The sequence below is a fragment of the Alosa alosa genome, chromosome 4 (assembly GCF_017589495.1).
Source record: "Alosa alosa isolate M-15738 ecotype Scorff River chromosome 4, AALO_Geno_1.1, whole genome shotgun sequence".
Lineage (NCBI taxonomy): Eukaryota > Metazoa > Chordata > Actinopteri > Clupeiformes > Clupeidae > Alosa > Alosa alosa.
The window spans coordinates 19,854,589-19,859,588 of record NC_063192.1 but is presented as its reverse complement, the minus strand read 5'-3'; the positions used below and the strand labels follow the sequence as shown (position 1 = coordinate 19,859,588).

General features: G+C 50.6%; 1 protein-coding gene across 1 annotated transcript in view; it reads left to right on the top strand.

The window, feature by feature from the left end:
* camta1a (calmodulin binding transcription activator 1a) overlaps positions 1 to 5,000 on the top strand; it is a 410,932-nt gene that overhangs the window by 316,882 nt on the left and 89,050 nt on the right.

The window sequence follows — 5,000 nt, the reverse complement described above, 5'->3', positions numbered from 1 at the left end:
GTGTGTGTGTGTGTGTGTGTGTGTGTGTGTGTGTGTGTGTGTGTGTGTGTTCATGTGTGCATGCACGCACACATGCTTTTGGAAGTGGCACCTATAATGTCCGGCATTTTTTGTGCTTGCCTCATGGAGACTCGGGAGGCTGTGTTGCCAGGCTGAAAGGAGATGGAGTGTGGGGTGTGTGAGTGTATGTGTTTGTGTGAGGCTGTGTTGCCAGGGTGAGAGAAGATGGTGTGTGTTTGTTTGTGTGTGTGTGTGTGTGTGTGTGTGTGTGTGTGTGTGTGTGTGTGTGTGTGTGTAAGAGGCTGTGTTGCCAGGCTAAGAGAAGATGGAGTGTGTGTGTGTGTGTGTGTGTGTGTGTGTGTGTGTGTGTGTGAGGCTGTGTTGCCAGGCTGAGAGGAGATGGAGTGTGTGTTTGTGTGTGTGTGTGCGTGTGTGTGTGCATGTGTGTGTGAGGCTGTGTTGCCAGGCTGAGAGGAGATGGAGTGTGTGTTTGTGTGTGTGTACGTGTGTGTGTGAGGCTGTGTTGCCAGGCTGAGAGGAGATGGAGTGTGGGGTATGTGTGGGGAAGGGGGGTAACAGAATGAAGTGAGCGGGGTTTTTACTGTAGTCCTTTGATCTATTTATATTTGACACCTGTTAGCAAAAGTCTTTGTTATCTTTTGTTATTTTTTTCTGGAGTCATTGTATTTTTTGTCTATTTTCTTTCTCTCTCTTTCTCTCTCCCTCTCTCTCCCTCGCTCCTTCTCTCTCACTCCACTCCAGTGTTGTGCTAGTTGGTACGTTGCTCAGGCTGTAAAGTGCTTCTTCAAGTCTAATTCTGACCTAATGGAGCCGGGCGGAGAGATTAAACATAACCCCTCTGCCTGCTAGAGACAGCTCGCGCTGACAGATCAAAGCTAACCCTGACACCGCAGCCTGGCTTTGGAAGAGCCGAGCGCGATGGAGAAGGGGAGAGAAAGAGAGAGAGAGAAAGGGAGAGAGAGAGAGAGAGAAAGAGAGAGAGAGCAGGGGAAGAAGGAACGGGTCACACTCCCGCTCACACTTTCCAAAAGCACAGCACTTATTTTCGCCCTGGTTTTAGGACATGCTAAGAGAAGGAGAAAAGAGAGAGAGAGAGAGAGAGGGAGAAAGAAAGAAAGGGGGATGGAGGGTGAGAGAGGAGAGAGAGAGAAGAAAAAAATTTGACGTCAAAAAAAAAATCTTTTAGCCCTTGTTTTGTTCCCTGGGCTGGCCCCTTTCTCCTGTGGAGGCAGAAGTGCGAGTCGTGATCTAATGAAACGGGAGCGCTCGCTCGGAGACTCTGGCCTTGTGCTCTCTCTCCCTGGTGGAGGTGCTCGCTCTCACTTTTATCATGCGCACAGCACCCGGCCAGCGCTCCGTCCCCCCCCCCCCACCCCCCCCCACCCCACCTCCACCCCATTCTACCCTCAGCCTCCTGAATACGCACAGAGCCTCAAAGAGCAGGCCCTGGCTCCAGCATCAGCACCGGTCCTCGCTTTGGGCCGGGGGGAAAAACGGACGAGACAAAAGCAATATTCCAGCCCCTGATTGAAAAGCCGGTGGTTCAGAGCCGGGGGCCTCTTGCACATTCACGCCACAACAACTTTCCTCTCCCGCTCGGACCTAAAGCGCCACCGTCTCTCTCGCATTCCTCCCCCCTCCCCAAGCAGAACCATCAAAGCCCAGACCGTCCTTGGCTGGCTCGTCCGGTTGTCCTGAGCTGTCTCTGCCTATTCGCTCACACACCTCCTGAGCTACTCGGATCTTCACAGAGACCCTCTCTCTCTCCAGGCGTCCTGTATCTTTACCTCTCCTGTTCTCTTTCTCTATCCCTCCATCCCCACCCCTCTCTTTCTTTCTCCCTTTCCTATCTGTCCATCTCTATTTTCGCTGGCCAGTGCTCTTCATATCAACTCTGTGTCTGATGCCTGTTAGCATCGATGCTGCATCATTCCCAGCAAGTCTCTGGACATGAACAGGAAAATGGTACTGATAACAACATAGCCCCTCCATGCCCCTCCATGCCCCTCCATGCCCCAGTAAATAACCATGTTCCCATGTTTCCCATTTATGCCGCATCAAAAAAGACACACATACACACACATACACACACACACACATGCACTAACAAAACACACACACACACACACACATAATGTATGCGCACGCACACACAAAACACACACACATGCGCACGCACACACAAAACACACACACATGTGCATGCACACACGCACACACAAAACACACACACACACACACACACACACACACACACACACACACACACACACACACACACGACACACACTCACACACACACACACACAAACTCTCTCTGTGTAGTTGCAAAGGTAAGAGGGATGAGGGAGAGGTGGTAGATCATTTCATTCCATGAGACAGGCTGCCTCTTTTATCCTGTCTTTATCCATACAGCCCCCTGGGGGGAGAAGAGATAGAAGGAGAGAGAGAGAGAGATGGAGAGGAGAGAAAAAGGGAATGAGACATCCTCTCCTCTCTGCTCCTTCTCCTCTCCTCTCCTCTCCCTCTCTCTATCTCTCTGTGCTCATTTACTCCGGCCTCCTTCTGTGTCTCCCTCTCCTATCTCTCTCCTCCCTCTGTGTGCCCGTGTTCTGGTGCCCGTGTTCCCTGGGGCCTCTTTTGGTCTCCACATGTAGTAGGTCTTGGTGGACACCCAACGTCCTTTCTGCTTCTCTCTACCTGCTCTAATTACTACCACACTTACAGGACTGGCCAAGGCACAGCCAGGAACAAAGGACAGGGAGAGAGAGAGAGAGAGAGAGAGAGAGAGAGGGAGAGGGGGGAGAGGAAAGAAGAGAGAGAGAGAAAAAAAACACCAGTGATGGACTGACTTGTGAATTGGAATAAGTGCAAAGAGAATGGAGAGGTTAAAACCGCATTACCTGATCTTCTTCCCTGTTGTGCCTCCCTCGCTCACACACACACACACACACACACACACACACACACACACACACACACACACACACACATTCCTCATCCCTCATCTCTCTCTCTCTCTCTCTCTCTCTCTCTCCCTTCAGTCAGGGTGTCTCCCTTGATTGATTCAATCACTCTGCGTCCTCTGCTCTTGTTTAGTGCTAATCGAATGCAATTCCTGCTCTCTCCTTCTCCATCATATCCCACATTAGGGCCCGCTGAACAGCGGCTGGATCAGAGCGCTGGGGATAATTATGATATTAATACGCTCGCCCGGCCGGACCCACTTCATTTGTCCTGCAGCCTGGCACCCGCACTGGTGAGGGGTCAATAGCCGGCACTGAAGCCTGTCCATGGAGAGAGAGAGAGAGGGAGAGGAGGACGGGAGGGGAGGGGAGGGGAGGAAGTGAAGGGAGAAGAGGAGAAAAAGGAAAGGGGGAGAAGAGAAAGGTAGAGAGAAGGAAGGAAGGAGAATGGAAGATGGGGAGAGAGAGGTGGAGGAGAGGACAGGAGAGAAAAGAGGTGGGAAGAGAAGAGGAGGAGAGGAGAGAAAGGAAGGGAAGGAGAGAGGGGAAGGGGAGAGGAGAGAAAGGTAGACGGAGGGAGGGAGGGAGGGAGAAGGAAAGATAGGGAGGAAGAGCAGAAGAGATGAGAGGTGATTGGGAAAGGGAGAACAGAGAAGATAAGAGGGAAGAGAGAAGAGATGACAAGAGAAGAGAGGAGAGAAAGCACAGGATCACATGCACACAGTATCAGATAATGAAATGACTCGTAAGCCAGGAGAGGAGGCTTATTAATCATGTTTCTGCTCATCTCTCTCTTTCTCTCTCTTTCTCTCACTCCCATTCTCTCCGTTTATCTCCTCCTCCTTTCATCTCTCCTCTCACTCCTCTCCAACAATGGGATACTTTCACCTCTCTCTCTCTCTGTCTGCCTCCCTCTCTCTGTGTATCTCTCTCTCTATGTCTCACTCTCTCGCTATCTCTCTCTCTCTCTCTCAGTCTCTCTCTCTCTCTCTGTTACTCCCACTATCTCTCCCTTTTTCCAGTCCACTCATGCAGATTGATGGCAAAAGCCACTCCTTACCACACACACACACACACACACACACGCAAACACAGACATACACACTCGCACACACACACACACACACACACACACACACACACACACACACACACACACACACACACACACACACACACACACACACATAAGCAGACAGAGAGTTAGTGAGAGGCAGGGAGACAGAGAGAGTTGTGCAGACACAGACAAGCACACAAATACGCATCCAAAATAACACCAAACATTCAGAGACATTCTCAGACAGACGCCAAAGCAGAGATAGTGAATGTGTCAGGAGTCTGGCGAAACGCACACTTAAGCAAACTCTATCCTTGTCTTGATAGACGTACTCAGACAGACACATAAACACAAACACACATATACCACCTCCACACACTGACGCACACACACACACACACACACACACACACACACACACACACACACACACACACACACACACACACACACACACACAGTTGTGTGCAAAGACAAATCCACAAGGCCAGACAGGGGGATTTAGACTGACCATAAGAGGCTCAGTGTCAGACTGCTGTCCATGGTGCTAAAGTTTGAGATCTCAAGTTCATATGACTGAGCAGCACAGGCCCTCTTCTCTACTACTTTTCTCTTCCTCTCTTCTCTCTTCTCTTCTCTCCCTCTCTCCTCTCTTTTCTTTTTCTTCTCCTCTCCTCGGGCAGCTCTCACTGTGAGCACACCTTTCAGATACACTTTACCAATCAGAAGCAGACTATCGACATGTCCGGAAACCCTCTCATCACTTCAGCAGTTTCCCGCCGATTTCCTTAATTGATTAAGATCGGCTGAACCGCCAGCTTGAACTCTTTGGGCTTCTTTTTCGTCTTCTTTTTCCCTCTCTCCCTTCCTCCCTCCTCCTCCTCCTCTCTCTCTTTGACTTTTCTTTCGGCTCGAAAACCTCCATGGCCACCGGCTGTGTCCGGAGATGCCTGCGG